The sequence below is a fragment of the Anas platyrhynchos genome, chromosome 2, assembly GCF_047663525.1.
Source record: "Anas platyrhynchos isolate ZD024472 breed Pekin duck chromosome 2, IASCAAS_PekinDuck_T2T, whole genome shotgun sequence".
NCBI lineage: Eukaryota > Metazoa > Chordata > Aves > Anseriformes > Anatidae > Anas > Anas platyrhynchos.
In genome coordinates, this window is record NC_092588.1 from 57,132,824 (window position 1) to 57,151,897 (window position 19,074).

Here is a 19,074-nt window from a genome sequence, read left to right on the forward strand (position 1 = left end):
TGATTTGAAAAACATTAAATCATTATTTCACTCTTCTGTCTATCACATGATGCAGAGTCGAAAGTCAAGCTTCAGACACTTCAGTCATGCCCATGGGAGAAGGAAACCTGTCTTCCAATTGCAATTCCTTGGAGCCCCTTTAGAAACAGCCTGCAGAAGGCAACACATCCCATCCAAAAAGTCTCTGGGGCAAAGAAAGCATCACCTACACCATTTCTATCAACAGAGCATAGCTCTGTGGGGATGGGTAGACTTCTTTTTGGAGTTGGACAGGACTTGGACAGATTGCTTTCATTCTGTGGCAGTGACTTTTGGAAGTGCTGGTTAAGATATGGGTGCAGCCCATATAAGTTCTTTTGTTACTGGATTTCATTTGGAACCAGGAGAATATTAAAATTAAATCAAGGACATCAAAAAGAAATAAACAAAACTTAAAGAAGACTTTTGGAATCTACTCAATATTCCACTGACACACACACACACACAGGAGCTCCAGCAGAATCTCCAAAAGTGATTTATCCTTAAAAAATTTTCCCAAGTCAGTGTGGCATCTCCTCTTCTAGTGGAAGTGTAGCTTCTCCACATGTTATTAACTGAAGAATAAAAGTTGGTGTACAGTTTCATAGACAGATACTCCTACTTTATTTTTCTTTTCTTCTCCATGAGAAAATGAAATAAGCATATCTACATGGTTTTATCTAAATACTGGTAAATTAAGGATTATATTATGTTCTTTCTCACAAACTATTCTGCCATACATCTACATGTTGTAATGTAGATGTTGAAATGTCCAGATATTTCTGAGCTAAAGAAAAGTTGAAATATTCTGTCTGAGAACTTGACATTAGAAGAAAATATGTTCATTTTCTGCAGTCCTTCAACTGCTTCAGCAATTATATTTAGACCAAAATAAATAAATAAATAAATAAATAAATAAATTCAATTTAGTAAACAGATGCTGAGATGCTAAGAGATTGTTAGATCTGTGGTGGTATACTGCGCTATACACATTGAAATAAATAAATATTTATTTTTAATTTTAGCTTTCTTTAACTACGACAATTATTTATTTTTAAGACAATTTGAAATATTGAAAATTATGACTAAAACCATGTATTTTTTTGTAAATATTTTGCTAATTAAAAAGACCAACATACACAGTAAAAACAAAAACACTTGCCTTCTGGCATTTGCTTTTTATTGTAAAGATTTGCAAGAATTTGCAAATCGAATTACAACATGTTTGATTCACTGGGCAAATCCTACTGGAACATTTTCAGCTCCACAGGATACCACTCAGTACTGAAGAACCACTTGTCAGCATAACGATGTAAAAGACTACATTCTGTGATTCACACTTGAATCTGTTTGCCAGATGATTTTCAGGAAAACACTTCATGAAATGCTCCAAAACTCTTTTCAGGATTCATGTTCCTTTTTTCTTTCATTCATAATTCGTGCAGACATTAATAACAAAATTCATTCACCTTCCCCATGGTTTCTGAGGAGATTTAACTCCCCCAAACATGAAACACCCAAGGATAAAAAGAATTTTAAACATTTCACTTAAGCTGATGCTTTTAGACGTATTCTGGTGTATTGCTAAGCTTGTGGTTTTGGCTTCTGAGACAATTCTACATGTAAAATGAGCTAAATCAGAAGAACCCTTAAATGAAATCATTCAGGCTATGCCAATGGGAAACTGGAATTAAATCATATTTAAACTTTTATATTTAAGGAGTCATTCCTGGATACATTTTAAATGAAATAAATAATCCTAAAACAAACAAACAAACAAACAAACAACAACAAAAAAAAAAAACGAAATTTAACTACATGTTAAATGTAGTTATTTATATAACTTGTAGTTATTATATAACATGTTATGTTATATAATATTATAACATAATATATTATATATATATTATGTTATATGTTATGTTGTTATATAACATGTTATGTTATATAATAACTATGTTATGTAGTTATTATATAACATGTGTTATTTAACTACAAAGAGTTAAATAACACGTGCCTTCACATAAAAATTAAGGAAAGAAAAAAATAAAATATTTTATTTTCAATATCTGACTTTGACAATGAAGTAAATAAATCAATGAAGTCTTTTAACAAGACTTTCCATTATAAGCTAGAATATTTCCTCTAATGCTTAACATAAAAATAGAACTAAACAAAACAAACAAAACAGAACAAAAAACCCTGGTCAGCACACAGTGATCCCACCCTATGTACCACCACAATGGATGTCATTTGGAAAAATGGTGAAAGAATGCTGAAAGATTGCACCATCCCTCAGAAAACTTGCAGTAGTATGAGACAAGAAAAATAGAATTTACCTCCTTTGAGATAGAGAAAACAAACTGAAGAATATGTATAATTTTCACAATCATGATAAATTGAGATGGAAAAGACTTAATTGACAAACTTATAAAAGGATAATATTGTTTTTTAGATTTTATTCTCTTAGGCTATATTTCAGTTGATAAATCTTCCATTATCTCCTGCAATGACAGTAGTAATGACAATTTCAGTTCTATTTAGCTCCTAGTGAGCAAAGGCTTGTCTGTTATTTAGGTCTCCATGCTTTATTTGTTTTATTTTTTTTTTTCTTTAAACATACATATTCACTGTTCTGCTCATCAACCAGGAATACATTTCATACTCTTTCTTCATACATACTATCAATTTTGTTAAATGCTAGTATCCTTTTCTTATGTGTTTCTTATGCCATAGTTATATTAGTTCAATGTGGTTCTTATTTGATTTCATTCAACTTTGTAAGCACTTTTTAGGCAATGAGATATTTAGAGGGGGACAGGAACCAAGCATTAGGTCATCATTAGGCCAGAAAAATGCTGTTGCACGATACATTTCATGTTAAAGATCTTCAAACAGTTTTTCTTTTCTTTGCTGTTCTGTTTCAAGTTTTGGAATAAGATATTCCAGGTATAACACAATATACCCCATCAGATTTGCAAATTGTGCAGAGTTTAAGCAGTTTTTAATGGAATCACATTTTATGAAATTCAAAAGCACACATGCACAATTCCTAATAATACAATGCTTTTTCTAACTATTGATATTTCACACTCTAAAAAGTCTTTAAATGATATGAGTTAATTTAAACTCCTATGATATTCCAGTATCCTAACAGAACATCAGAGGATAATCATCCAGGCTAAGTCTAAAATAAATAAATAAATAAATGAAATATTTTAGTTCCTGTCTTTTCAGTTGCATAGTATTCTCAACCTAGTCCTTGATATTCTTAATAGCCAAGATGTCTCTTCTTCATGTGATATCTCAAAGATTTAATTTTGTTGATTACTTTTGTGAAAGGAGTGCTTGCTTTTCCAGAAAATAAAGCCCCAGTCTGTCCAATCCTCTTGCTAGCTACTTAGTACGCGTAATATAAAATTTCCTGTCAAACGAGGGGGAAAATTACCATTTATACTTCTATGATGATTCAACACAGTTCAGTCCTTACTTGGAATCAAACTAAAATACCTTGAGTCTTTCTTATTAATTACAAATTCATTTTTACCTAAAAAGCCATTAATTAGAATGTCAGGAACACAGCTTTTTTGTTGTTGATGTTGAAACTTACTATTCTAAAAGTCATTGTTCTGATTGTATTGTGTTGATATATATTTTTTAAATTGTAGGAAGTAGACTTTGAAGAGTTCTTAGCAATTATTTGCCTTGAAAACCCATACTTACTTCAGGTAAAATGATGCTTTTTTAACAATGTTTTATTTGATGCCCTTAAATTTTGGTCTTTCTTCAAGTATATTACATGAACTTAGAAGAAGAAAAAAAAAAAAAAGACAAACCACCACCACCACCTAAACAGTAAGAGCAATGGAGAATGGCTAATTGTTATTAGTTCATAAGATTATTTATCTTCTGGACTAATACTCTTAGTTAAAAAAAAAAAAAAAGTTCAGGACACACAGATGAGGATAGTAAAATATTTTGTCGTGTTGTTTCACCTTGTTTTCTGTTCGGCATCTTTAACTCTTCATTCCTTTTTTTTTTCCCCTTTTCCAACCAGTATTCACCTTATCACAACATGATCCTTCCTCTTCTCATCCTATGTTGAATTATCCTTTCTCAATTAGAATGCAATTGAGGCTCCCCCTCCACTGTTTTCTCATTCTTCACTTAAAACCTGTTCTACTGTTTGGATCTTGGATTGATGAACTACTTGCTCACCCATCACTGCTGTACCCACCACTGTGACGCATCTACAATAAGTTTCTTGCATCTTTATGAAAGTTTTTTGTTTGTTTGTTTGTTTTTTAACCTCTCTTGAATCTTTATGTATTTATGTATGTATCTTTATGTATCTTTATCCTCTCATTACTGTGTGAGGCCCTGTTGCTTCTCTGTTCAATGTCCTCTCTCAATCATACATCTTTATTTTTCTTTAAATATATTTTACTTCATATACTTTATGAATTTACTTCATAGTAAAATCTAGTACAAAAATTAAAATACACCATATTTTGTTTAGCCAGAGTCCCTATGGGTCATTCACAAAGTAATTTTATTTCAAGAATACCCATTTATGCCTTAGTTTTTGTACTGTAAACTGTGAGATATGTTCATCTGATTTGTGTCAGTATGGAACAGTGCTAGGGCCGCATGGTATGATGAATGTGACCTTCTGTCTTACATACCCTTGTATAACCACAAGTCTAAGAAAAACAGAGTGGTTAACGTATATAATTCTTGTATCTTGCAAAGGAATATTTTAGCAATTCGTATCAATAGAGAGCTTGAAGGGAAATGTATTTGTATGTTTTTCCTTGAACTCTCTGATATCTGGGGGGTTTCAGAATAACTGCTAACTATTATGACTATTGTATGGGACACTATGCAAGTCTCTGATATCTGGTCAGGAGATTAAGGAGATGGGGAGAACTGAAGAACAACTAAAAGACAAAGCTTGCAGGGGATGTTGCACAAGTCTCTGACATACAGCCAAGTTGGACAAAGGAGAAGGACAAGAGGGAGGAAGACTATGAGCCTTCAGCACAAGAGACCCCCAGAGACCCCCAGAGGGACCACCAGTAGGAGGGTTTGGATTCTGGAAACTAATTATAATAACCCTGTTTTTTTTAGAAGTAGTAATGAATATGTATCAGCCTAGGAGCACAAAAATCAGCTGCTTGACGTAACTGGTGTGCGTCTTGGTGGAACAGAGACTCCCGGCACACCCAGCGCTGTTTGCTTACAGCGTTGTTTGCTTATTCCTTTAATAAATTGTAAACTTTGATTATAGTCCTATTTTGAAGACTGAGCCATTTATTACACAAACTAAGCAGGTGTCCTTAGTACATGATATATTGCAAGAATGTTAAAATACAGAAACTCAACATTTTTAAACTCCATCACCTACTTTTTCTTTCACTCAGAAAGGCTTCTTAAGCCAAGAAGTAAAGCATGAAAATAGAAACAGGAGGCATTCACACTGGAAGTAAATCCTGGCTAGCCTGAGATAAATAGGGTAGGAATCAACATGGAGAAGTGAGGGACTAGGAGAATCTGGTGCTCTTAAAATTCCAGATTGAGGTAATAGTATGACTTCGTTTTCACATAGTGAAATGTCCTTACAGGACAGTAAGAAGCTGGATATGGAGTCAGGCCTAGACTGGAAGGAAACACTCAGTACGGTATGTCATGGGCCATTTATTTCATGGGAGACATTCACAGAGTGCATGAATTTCCACCCAGTCTGTGCACACTGCCACAGATCAGGGCTGTGGAAACCAGCAAGCTGTTCTGTTCCATTTTTTTATTCTCTCTTCAGCTTCAAGAGCCAGAATTAACTAAAATCTAAAGGTATATCCAGTTTATCTCAACAGATATTATTCCAAGATAGTACTTCTGAAATGTTTTTGTATCCTTTTAGCTGCAGACTGGAGGAACTGCAGAAATACAATGCAAAAGCTTCATGTCTAGAAAAAAAATAAATAAATAAAAATAATAATAAAAATAATAATAATAATAATAATAATAATAATAATAATAAATGCTTTCCTAGTTCTTTCAAAATAATATTATAACCACTGAAGGCCAGTGTTGGTGCTGTGACAGGAATGCTGTTCATTGCAGTCAAAATAGTTTCTCCAGACCAAAGGAGGTAAAAAGAAAATGAATTAAGAAAATTCACTTAGAAGTTACTATGATCAGACTTTGCTGATGAAGTGGCACAGCACATAAAAGCAAAGTAAGTTTTGATGTCAAGAAAGAAATAGAGTTTAGGGAAGGAAGAAGAATTCTGAGAAATTTTCAAAGAACCATAAAAAACATTGTGGAAAAACAGGAGACAAAAGGCTAGGTGTTAGTCTAAGGTAGAAACATGAGGCCTTTGCAAATAACCGTTTTATCCACAGATGTTACAGATAACAGCTCCCGATAACAGCTATGTTTCTTTTAAATAATTCCAAAGAATGTGTAAAGGTGAAATATTACTTTCATGAGTAAATTTTCTGATTAAACAATAAAAGTAACAAGGTAAAGCTAAAATAAGTAAATAATTAAATAAAAAGTGAAAATATATTATGGCTAAGGCTGACATTTTATAACAGATTTTTAATTTCTTCTGTAACTTTTTTCTTTCTGATATGTATATTTTTTCTAAAATAGAATCAACTATGTAATAATCACTGTTTGACATGGGAGATATGCCTGTCAAAATTAGAAACTTCTAGTGTTCAGCAGGCAAAATATGATCAGGACTATTTCTGTCATAAGAATTTCTGTCAGTTTTATGACTATTTATATTGGTAACTTTTATATTTCATGGCAACTTCAGCTAGCAACTCGTGGAAAAAATCAGGAAAAATAAACATGGATCCTATTTCCCATCTCTTAATTAGTATGTTTGTGAGAAAAATGGGTGTGTTTTCTTAGAAGTAATATTTTAAGAAAATCTCAGGATGGGAGAATAAATATGAGTAACATTATTAACATTACGAATCAAATATCTTTTTTTTTTTTGGAGACAGGCAAAAACTTTCATGTGGGGTAAAATGAAATTTTCAAATGTGGCAGTTACACAAATTAATTGACTGAAAATATTTTAAAAATATTTAAAACCAAGTTAAAAATTCTCTGAAACATCTTAATGCTACTTTAAATTTGTAAGGTTCTGTCTGTTGTTTGCTTTTGATTACATAACTTTCTGTGCATTTCTATTTAGCACATAATGATCTGTGTGAACTTTCTGTGATGCCCATGAGGTTAACATGCTGAGGCCAAGTTGTAAGAAGCAGTTAAATATCCATGATTTCTGCTTCATGGAGATAGTCTTTTTTTTTTTTTTTTTTTTTTTTTTTTTTGTATTGTTTGTTTGTTTTGTGAAAATCATGCATAAGACTTCTTTCAAGGTTCATCCCCTTGTGGTGGTGGGGGGGGAAGCAATTTGCTACCAGTTGGTAGCAAAGAAGCACTTCAAGTCCATTGAACTGAAAAAATATTTTTCAAGACATCTCTTAGCCTTAGACCTGGAGACTAGCATGCGTTCTTTCTAGATATTTCCTGTCCTCATGTAGCTTTTCTCAGGCTTGAGAGCATTCTCTTACTCCTATGTAGATGAGTAAATAACTTCAATGCATATAAACACATGCATATGCATGAGCCCTGAAAGATGCCATAATTCACTATATCAGATTATTTAAAATTTCCCCAAATTAAGTTCTCACTAAAATATGTTTGTATGGATACCGGCCTCCTTTAAATCTGGTTTCATCCACATAATTTCCTGTATTTCAGGATTCTGTCAGAGTTGCTAACTGTTTAATTCATTACAAGCCAGCTGAAGCTGGAAAGTCCATAACATTGCCATAGTAACTGAGTGGACAAAGACTTAATTCATTAGTTTATATAAGCCAGAACTCATATCCTGCAGACAGTAATGGTTATAAATTATGTATGTCTATAAAGCCCAATGTTAATGGATTATATATATATTTAATAAATAGGTGTCAGTTCCTTAATAGTGAAAAATGGGCTTTGACTGCCCAATGCTCTCTCAAAAATAGTTTTATGCTAGATAGTTAGTCAATCAAAAAGTCAAGGGGAATGAAAAAGAACAAGAAACTGGGATATGATAACAGTAGTGCTTTCTATGTTAAGAGAGGCTATTAATTATATTATTATTAATTTATTAACTGTTTATTTTGAAGAAGTCTCCAAAACGGAGCTGTAAAACAGTGTAGATTTACAGTAACAGTTCATTTTGAATTTTGCAGCCGGATGAGAATGACTTACCTGGAGTCAATTTTCATTGTTCCTAATCCACAGATTCAGGGACACTGCTCAGGTAACAAAAGTGAAAGAGCAAGACTGAAATTTCTCTTGAAATTTCTCTTGAAAAATGTTTTCTGAATCACATAATTATGTCATGGGCAATGTGGTTTATTTAGGTGCACTGTGTTCTCTTGTATTAAAAACAAGAAGGTAACATGGTCACCAGTGGTACTTGGTGGTATCAAGATGGATTTCAAGAATGAAAAACTGTTACTTTGAACTAAACTGAAATCACACACCAACTCTGAGAGCAATTGCAGGGTTATTTTATTGTCTCTGAATTCTGTAGCTATTTTTCATAAGATTCCTGGGGATATTAGTTATTCATTTTAATCCTGTAACTGTGAAAAGTACAACCCAGGTGGGAATTGCCACTACAGCCTTATTTTACTTTATGTTGCTTTATTTCATTCTTTTCTTACACTTTAATTCTAGTGACAGCTTTCAGCAGGATGTTGAACCTGAAAGTTTTTTCTGTGCATTTAATTCAAAGAGCAGACTGTCACCTATATTTCTCCCTCAATGGAATTCTACTGCTTATCACCCTATTAGACTTCATTTGTTTTATATTGTTCTTTTTTTGTTTTAGTTTGGTTTGGTTTGGTTTTTGTTTGTTTGTTTGTTTGTGTGTGTGTGAGCGCTTTTTGTATGAGAGTGCTTTTTTGGGGGACAATTTTTAATTTTTCCATGAAGTTCTCAGGAGCTGTAAGCTGCATAGGCTACTGACTTAATAACATATTCCTTCTCATGTCCCTTCTCCATCCTACTCTATTGTACAGCACATTTTGACTCCTTAGATATCTCATCTGGAAAGTGCTTTTATTAGATGATGTCCTGTAATTGAGGACTTCTGATATAAACCTAGTTTATATGTTTTGTTTTGTTTTTCTCAAAGGTTGTTAAAGTGCATATGAACTTTGTATTAAGCCTATTAAGCTTTCAACAGTAAGAGCTGATTTTAATAAAAGTGTCTAGCATCTGGAGGCTTACATTTAAAAGATGACTCTGAAAATCAATGCCCAAATCCCAGGAACATTTTTTTTTTTCTTGTTTTTTTCTTGTTATTACCAACAACTCTCAGCCAGAAAGGTAAATTCTGTGCATTTTTTTTCTCATTTTGCTTAAATTTACTTTCATGGCCTTCTCACTCTTAACTGAAATATGACCAAAACCTTGGTGCTAATGCAGATTATATTTTTGTACTATTTCATCCTGCTAGCTGTGTGGTAACTAAGGAGTAAAAATAAGGGCAACATATTAGCGCAGTGTTATGAAATCGTTAGCATGTCAAAAAAATTCTGCTCTCTCGGAGGGGGCCAGAGCTGTTCTCCATGAAAGAGCGCTACTATAGCAATAGAAGAAGGAGAAGGAGAAGGAGAAGGAGAAGAGAAGGAGAAGGAGAAGGAGAAGGAGAAGGAGAAGGAGAAGGAGAAGGAGAAGGAGAAGGAGAAGGAGAAGGAGAAGGAGAAGGAGAAGGAGAAGGAGAAGGAGAAGGAGAAGGAGATAGAATGTATAATTTTCCTAAGAGGTAAATAAAAGTTTTAAGATTTCTTAGTGTTTGTAGAGATACTAATATATCTAATGCGTTAACTTTACTCATTGATTAAGAAAAAAAAAAAAAAAAAAAAAACAATACCAAGACAGATAAAACAACAGTAAAACATTCACCCACATTCTCCAAAGGAAATGATACTCTCCAAAGAGGTAACATGCCTCTTTGAGAGAACAAATGAAAGATTTTATATCTTCTAAACTTGCCTTTCAAGATATTTGCCATTTTCTGTACATGATATCAACCAAGTTTTCCAAAATACACACAGAATATTTAAAACAAATAGAATAGTACTGTTACTTAAAATTGTAATTAGCTTGGGAAAAATATTTTACCTTGAGAAAATGGTTGAAGAACTCTGAACTGTTTCAAAGTTAAGTTATTCCAAACTGATTGAATTATCTGAAATGCCACAAAGGGATATCTTTTTCTGTTGAAAAAAAAAAAAAAAAAAAAAAAAAAAAAGAAAAATAAAATAGAAATAGAAAAAAATATAGAAAAATATAGAAAAAAAAAAAAAAAAAGAAAAACAGTTAGTTCATATTAGTTTATATCAACAGAATAGGGGATATTAAACTACACATCATACCACTATTTTTTTTTTCCCCAAATATCAATATCAAACTGGATGCTGAACTATATGCAGCAAGAACCAAATAGAGTCCAAGCAGACTCTGTGCAAAGGCAATCTTAAAACAAAATATGACCTATTATTAGGATTTTCGCAATTCAATCTATTTGGATTTACAATGTCATCTCTCTGGGAACAACAACCAAATCAGTATACAGGCCACATAATTCATCTGCAATTAAAGTACTTCACATTGAAGATCACTTTCTCCACCAGCTATTACTCTAATATTGTTTTAGATTAAAAAAAAAAATAAATCTTTTTTTGTACTAAATGGTAAATAAATTCTAAGCAGTCTCCTTTTACACCCACCTTGTTCTTTTGCAATTCTTCTAAAACTAATTTAGCATGTTTTTTAAATAGTACCACAACTTTAAGCTGCTTTTTCCTTCTCTTGTATTATCTGCCACTTTTAACTGGTTACCCCTCATTTTGTTTGTACCTATGAACTAAGAATTTATATGCTATAAATTAAACAAACTTAAATAACAATAATAACAATAATAATAATACTATTAAATTCCCAGATTATTTAGTACTTGTGCCAATACAATACAGGAGAAAGTCTGAAGGGAGGAACTGCCTGATTGGAGAGTGACTGGGATGCTTTCAACATGTTTATAGCTTTATCTCTTTAGTAAAGATGTTATTGTTTCTTTTCAAGGCTAAACTCAAATCTTTTCAGGTCACAGGACTTTTTCATGTATAGTGTTCAGTTTATTGAGCATCTTAATGCAATATAAGTAGTTCTTATGAACTACTTCTAACCTCACTACACCTAAACCCAAATGTTCATCCTTCTTTAGATCACTCAGAGAATAGCCAATGGAACAAGGTTTGGTTTCTGACTATACAGCTGGGGAAGGAAAAGAACAGAAGAAAAAAATGTATTTCAAGATAATGCCTTCTGATAAAAACCACCCCAAGTTATGTTTTCAAATTCAGGAGTTTACATGTGGTGTTAATGAACAATGGCCTCAAATTATGTAACCTTTATACAAAATATAGTCTTTAAATAAAATAGCAGTATATACTATTTATACATATCTTTATGAAAAAAAATACAGAATCACAGAATCATCTAGGTTGGAAGAGACCTCCAAGATCCAACCTCTCACCTAACATTAACAAGTCCGCCACTAAACCATATCACATCTGAATGTCTTTTAAAGACCTCCGGGGATGGAGACTCAACCACTTCTCTGGGCAGCCCATTCCAATGCCTAACAAACCTTTTGGTAAAGAAGTTTTTCCTAATATCCAACCTAAATCTCACTTGGCACAACTTTAGCCCATTCCTCCTCATCCTATCACCAGGCACGTGGGAGAATAGACCAATCCCCACCTCGCTAAAGATATATACAGATATATACAGATATATATAAATAGCTAGCTGCCTAATAGTAAAGTCCTGAAAATCCAAAGCAGCTACTGTTACGGTATGCTCTCAAAAGGTCTTTAAGACATCATGACTTCAGTGCTGAATCCTTTACTGACTTGTGTTTTTTTAATAATTATTATTTTATTATATTATTACATTTTATCATTATTATATATTATTGCAGTATTTCATTAATAATAATTATTATGTTATTAATTTTATTATATCATTGTTTTGATAATTATTGTTTTTAATAATTAATTTGAAAATAAAAATGTTGGGAATTTTCTGCATGTAGAACTAAATAGTGTAGTTTCTTAGTTTTTCAAAACTTGAAGAAGCTTATTTGTTTTCTTTAATGGGAGGACATACAACTTTACATTTTATTTTTTAATTGTTTTTTAAGTAATTATGAACTAATTTTTAATCAATATTTAACTGTTAACTTAACGAAGCAATACAAGGGAAGACAGAGCAGACTGTGATGAATAAACGTGCTGCAATTTGCTATCAATGTAGCAGCAGCCTGCATGCCTGAGCTTGGTGGTGTGAATGGCAGCAGGGCTGGGTTGGCTCAGCATCCCCCACTTACCTTCTTTGTCCAGCTGCAGGAGGCAACAAGCCATCAGAAGCTGTTGAGGTTGTCACCAGTGGTTCTCCCTTGCATCAAGAAATCAATGTGTCTGACAGGCAAATACCTTACATTGTCTTTTATAGAGATGAACTTGCCAGCACTTGACAGTGTTCCAACCTTTTACACCTATTAAGGAAGGAAACAATAATGCTGTCCTCTTCTCTCTAGGGTTTTCTATATGCTACCTCTGACTGTGTCCTAAATGAATCAAGAAATCAATTTGCAGCCTCTCTGCCTCAGTTAAATCAAACTTATTCACAGTTTCTGCTGAGTAAAAAACATCCAGTGCTTCCCCACAGGTATCTGCTGTCACTTTGGCAAAGCATATCAGAGCCCTGACCAAAGCTATGATGTCCAAAATGTTTCATTTTACTTTTATATTTTTTTAGCTTGTAAATGTTTTACTACTGCATGACATTGTTTTCATTAATAATATTTGTGTGAACTAATTCTGCTCTTAAAATCAGTGCTTACTAAATACGACTGCTAAATAAGGTGGAAAAATTAACGCTATTACCAAAAGAACAAACCATAATATGGAATAAAGCCCATTTTTATTGAAAAATTGTTACTAGAAGATGAAAGATGACAGTGTTTATTGTGGACATGGACATTACAGGCTATTTAATAACCTAAGTATTTACTTATTTTATTTATATGCCTGTGAATAATTATTGTTTAAGGCACAGATAGTGTTTTTATTTTTAACAATACATGTACAAGGCCTGAGGCTCCCATGTTTTCTAAGGGTATGATTTATTAATTTAGGCACCTGAAAGATCTGGCTTAAAATGCTCCCTCGGTAGTCAATGGAAAGAGAAAGGCAGTGGTGTTTTATTGCACTGTAAGAAAGACAACTAAGTACGAAGTCTAAATCAACTTATTTCTGTCTGGAATGGAGCATGATAATTAACCTAAGATAATAAAATATCTATTAAATATGTACTAATAGGTCACATGAACTACTGAAATACTGTATGAAATTCTTATAAAATACGCTATTTATTATCTTGAAACAAATTACTTTGTAATATAAAATAAGCACTGTTTAGAAAAAAATTGTCTCTGGACTGGACAAGAGGAGTGATATTACCCAAAGGAGTGAACATTTCTTAATGTTTTCCATTATATTATATATTATATATTATATATATACATATATAATATGTGTGTGTATATATATATATATATATATATATATATATATATATAAAATATATATATATATAATATATATATATATATATATTCAGGAAAACTATGTATTTTGAAACCTTACCTTATCACAGCCAATTATCAAAATATCAGAATGTAGAATGTTTTTCTGATGTAATAGTATGATTTATGATGAATAAGATTATCATGTCATAATACTAAGTTATCATACCATATAATAAGTACATCATGAATTCTAATAAATTTCATAGTGTAGAAATAAAATAAATATGTTACTTTTGGATATTTAGAAAAAAAAATCAAAGCAAAAAAAAGCAAAGCTTAGTTTTCTGTATTTCCTCACTTATGATTCTATATGATTTTGCCACATGTATTTTAAAACTCTCACATCTTTTCATGCCTTGCAGGTTGATACAATTTCAGTCTTACTGACAATCAAATCATTCTTCCATAGGTTCCAATACATGAACATCTAGGCTCATCTCACTTGCCTGGTTTAGCTACAGTAACCATTCCTGCAGCAGAAAAACAGTTAAAAAATAGTCCCACACACAAAAATTACAAATTACTACAAATCTAATGTTGCTGTCTGAAAAATAAATAAATAGATAAAATAAATTGTTCTAACAGAGTTTAATTTCAGATAGCCTATTGAAATTGTATATCTTTTAGTCTCACTTTTATGATTAGTAGTGCTCCAAAATAGTGTTATTTTTATGATGTAATGTTTTGTGCTGTGCTGCCTTGTTTACATTTGAAATAAAATCGCATTATAGTAGCTTAGACTTAAGCAGTATTCCTCCACTTCAAAATCTGCTATCGTTTTGGAAAAGCTATATTTAAAAATTAATAATAATAATTAATTAAGACCACAGGAAAAAAATGTACAGAAAAGTAAAATTGTATGTTTATGACAACTTACCAGTTATTCACATCTTTGAATTATTTGTTTCCAATTTTTATGATATATCTGAAAGTGTGATTATGAATTTCAGAGTTTTCCTGAAAGCTTCATGTATGCAACAAACCCAATATATTTGTATGCAACAAATATATAGCTTATATTTCAGGGTAAATTATTGCTTTTGAATTTCTCTTTTTTTTTTTCAGAAATATTTTCTCATTTTCAGGAAATGGCATCTATTATCTGTTATCTATTGGGTGTGGTTTTAAAGACTTAGTATAATAAGAATTATTTTGTTGCTGTTATGTTTTGTTAATGATGCATTGCCAAAATCAGACAGTTATTCATCCGGGCTGTTTGGATGTAGAAGAACTATCTAGCTCTGCTCATAAAGAGAGAATAGCTCAGGATCTGGCCTCGAACCTGAGGGGGCTCTTGCTCCCATTTCAGATAATTTGCAGTACCATCCTGTGTTAGCCTCTCCTAATGACATATACATTAAGATATTTGTAACCTATCCTATATGTGACAGCTATATGTGACAGCTATAACCTAACCTATACATGACAGCTGTGTGAGAATGTGAGCCCCAGTTGGACCCACCATGCTGGAGTGAAAACTAGTTACTACAACAGTGAAACATTGGGTGCAATCATCCAGAGAGGTACGGCTACAGGCTGGTGTGGTGTGGTGTGCTGAGAGGATTCAAATGGACAATCACAGTTGGATAATGTCTGTGAAACCAGTAATTGATGTGGTTTGGATCACTTAGAGAGAAAACTCATGGGTACATGTAGGAGGGAACCCAGATATATGGGGGGACCACAGGGGTATGTGTAGGGAGAACTACCTGGGTACCTGTGGGAAGACCCCAGGAGGGAACCAAGAAGACACCAGAGACCCCCATGGCCCCATCCTGGGCTGTGCACAACATGGTGGAGATATCTGTGCTGATCTACAATGATGGTGTCATCCCTCAGATCATAGGACAGAGGAGTTGTGTGGCTCATAAGAATTACATATACACGTAGCTGTGATTAAAATGTTTGGATATCTGAAACCATTCAATCTCCACACTGAAGCTGAAATTGATCTTAAACCATGGCAGTCTTTGAGTCTAGGTTCTATTTTCCTGTAATCATTAAATGGGAAGATATCTTTTCATAAGACTTAAAAAAATAGCCAAGTTAAAGAGCTGAGTAGAATAATATTACATGTAAGGCACCAGAAAATGAGTCTAATTTTATAACATTTGCACAGTCCTGAAAACACGCATATGAAAAGCTGAGCAATCAGCACAGTTTATCTCTATGTGACATTTCCAAACACTATTTATATTTTTCATGGGTCAGTCTTTTACGAAAATAGCTTTGTACGCTAGCTATCTAATGATCTGGCATTTGAAACCAATTCAATTTATATGTTAAATTTGATGTTAGGGGAAAACCAATACACTTACTACTTTTTTGTTATGTAAGTCTGGTTGTCATATTAATTTGTCTGGAAACATCTTTTTATTTTCCAGAGGTACATCAAGGGATATAAAGTAACATAAATCATTCTGGCTCATCTACCACTGGGAATTACTGCTAAGGGTAAATTTTGGCCCAGACAGTATATATCACAGAGATACATAAAAAAGAGCACTAGCAATGCCCTTAATCTTCCCTGGCAGCTATCTGCATCTCGTGGAGAAAGACAGAGTGAGAGATCAGTCACTGGAAGATGAGCAGGACAGTAACTGAAACTAGCACTGCCTTCCAATTCACTGGCAAAGACGGGAGTTTTATTCAGCACCATGCTGGCACACATCCTTCTCTCCCTTCACCCCTTCCCTCCAATTTTCTGCAGGAAGCTGGGTAAGGTGTTGCGAGCACAGTTGGTAACTGCAGTATGCCTCTTTCAGCAACAATGCTACCAGCTGCCTTATACCAGGGCTGTGGCTCTGCCCCAAATGCCACGGACATTGAGCAGTGAGTAGGGCAGCTAATAGCTTTGGAAAACCCTCTCTGCTTTAAAACAAAACAAAACAAAACAAAACAGCAAAAAAAAAAACAAAAAAACAAAAAAACAAAAAACAAACAAACAAACAAACAAACAAAAAAAAAAACCTGCATGAGAATAATTATAATAATAGTAACAGCAACGTTAAAAGCATAAGTTGCTATCTCCATTATCTCCATTGACCAAAGGAGAACTGCAGGCACTTATGTACTTCTGTTGCTTATAATACTGCAGGGAAAAGATACCAATTTTCACAAGCTTAAAAGACATCCTATTGGCTAACGCTACCTAAGATTGTCAAAACAACTGTGGAAAACAACTTGTCTTTCAACATTCAACAGGGAAATCTCTCATTTTCTAGTTATATGGATTAAAACATTAATTTCTTGTGATGCTTTTTAAAAGTAACTTTGTTGCCACTGAGATTGTTGTGCTACCCGTTTAAGTGAGAAAGAGACCCAAGTTAATTTTAAATAAACAGGTATGTGACTGTTTAAAAAACAATAATAATAAGCCAAATTCCATTAAATGTAATTGTAATCCTTTCCATTTCCTTTTTGCTAGTCTTCCTCAACTAACTTAATTCTGCTTTAATTTGGAGTTACTCTGTTGTAATTCTGTGTGTTAGAAAAAGGCAATTTTACCACCAAGGCTTGAATAAAAATAATTTTTGCAATGATGATGGACTCTGGGAGAAAATAGTCTCTTTTAATATTCTTCTTGTACGGATGAAAGAGAGAAGCAACGTGCACCATTTGGAGAAAAAATGCCATTTCAGATCCTCCCAAATATCATGGATAACAGTCCGAAGATAACAGGACTGCTCCTTGTCTGTAATGTTAATGAGTAAGGATGCTAGGGAGCTTCTGTAGCAAACTGCATATTCATACTCCTCATGGCAACACATAATACATAGCACTTGTATGAATGCTTGTATGACTGTTTTCATTTCCATAAAATATGCAGAGAATATTTAGAGTATTGTGGATTATATAAAGCCTTACATGTTTCTGCACTATGACTTTCTCTGCTCTGTTTATGAAGTTTGTTGGCAGTTTTCTTGACATTTTTAGAGTGCTCCCAGTCATTTAGAAAACACAAAATAATGATTTAGCAGAGATTCACTTCTTTTTCTTTTTTTGACTCTCATGTTTAATCACCATAGATAAAACTCCTAAGTGAACGCTGTTCACTTGTGGTGACCATATCCAGTGAAACCTGTCTGCTCTTTGTCCCATTTCCTGATATACTTTGTTTCTGAGATCTAGAACTTATATAGCAATTTAAAATTCTTAAAAGACAACAAAGAATTAATACCTCCTGTGTGTTTTTATAATATTTTTTGTTTGTTTGTTGGTTTTTCTGACCACTTCTGAAAGGCGTCATAATTCATATTGCTGTGTAAACTGTTCTATCATGTCCTAAAAATCCTATTCATCATTCTGAAAATGTTCCCTGTGAAGAAAACAGTAAGTAACCACAGTTTCTTTTCCATTTGCCAAGCATTGTCTCTTTAAATCCCTTTTATATTTTTCAGTCTTTGTATTTTAGAGGAAGTCATTAAGTTGGCTATACTATGAGAACACCAGCAATGAATAGCCATGTGTACTCTTTATACTATGCTGCATGAGAATGAGAGCAGGACATTTTAATACTTATTCATAAAAGCATTTAATATGATATTGTTTAATATAGTAGTAAAGTTCTTTTAAGCATAACATTGCCAAGCAAAATAAAACTTTAAGAACTTTAAATTGCTATCTTATTTACCTATATAATATATAAGTTCCTTTAAGATTTGTAAAACACGGAAAAACTGTCTATTTTGCAGAGAGATTTTATCTTGGCTAGATTTAAATCAGAATAAATACATCAAGGCAGTGATCAGTCATATTGAATATAGTTATTTCTTTGCTAATTACATTTTATAATTTATTATAGTAGGATTGGGTTTCCAGTCTGTCATAATTCCATGTAAAAGTAAAACAGGAAAATGTTAAGTGACAGCTCACACTTTCCCTGATGTTTAGTTATCAGTTTTGCCACTTTTGCCACAGTTGAAAAAATGTCAATAATGATAAACAAATAAATAAATAAATTTTAAATTACATCAGAATATATAAACTTCAGAGTCTTTGATTAAGATAGTCTTTGAAATCTTAATTCAGGCATTATTGTTTTTATTTTTTGTTTGTTTGTTTGTTTTTAAGTTGCAGTATTATATTTGCAGACACAAAGACAGCCTTGTATGGAGAATTTGATATTTTTTCTTCCTCCCCCCCAAAAAAAAAGAAAAAAGTATTGTTGCGTATTTGAATGTCTCTAATTTCATCCTCTCAAAAGGAATTTGACAGAACAACTCTATCAGTGGCCTGAGAGTGAGGGATTCTAACTTAATATCACCTTCCATTTACAAGGTCTTCACCATGTCTGTGTCCCTGTTGGTAAGCCT

The 19,074-nt window shown here is 32.9% G+C and overlaps 1 protein-coding gene across 7 annotated transcripts in view; it reads right to left on the reverse strand.

Moving 5' to 3' along the window:
* The window catches only part of LOC101793040 (cadherin-19), a 108,726-nt gene that overhangs the window by 42,224 nt on the left and 47,428 nt on the right, over positions 1 to 19,074 (reverse strand). For 3 of the 7 annotated variants that reach the window (XM_072034795.1, XM_072034797.1, XM_005026311.6), the window contains exon 2: positions 10,228 to 10,322. The exons of 2 other annotated variants lie outside the window; for them this stretch is intronic. The gene's annotated coding sequence lies outside the window, so the exon portion shown is untranslated. Of the gene's footprint in view, positions 1 to 10,012; positions 10,062 to 10,227; positions 10,323 to 12,496; positions 12,665 to 19,074 lie in introns of those variants that run through there. 2 more of the 7 variants (XM_013105845.5, XM_072034796.1) reach the window with 2 other exon arrangements.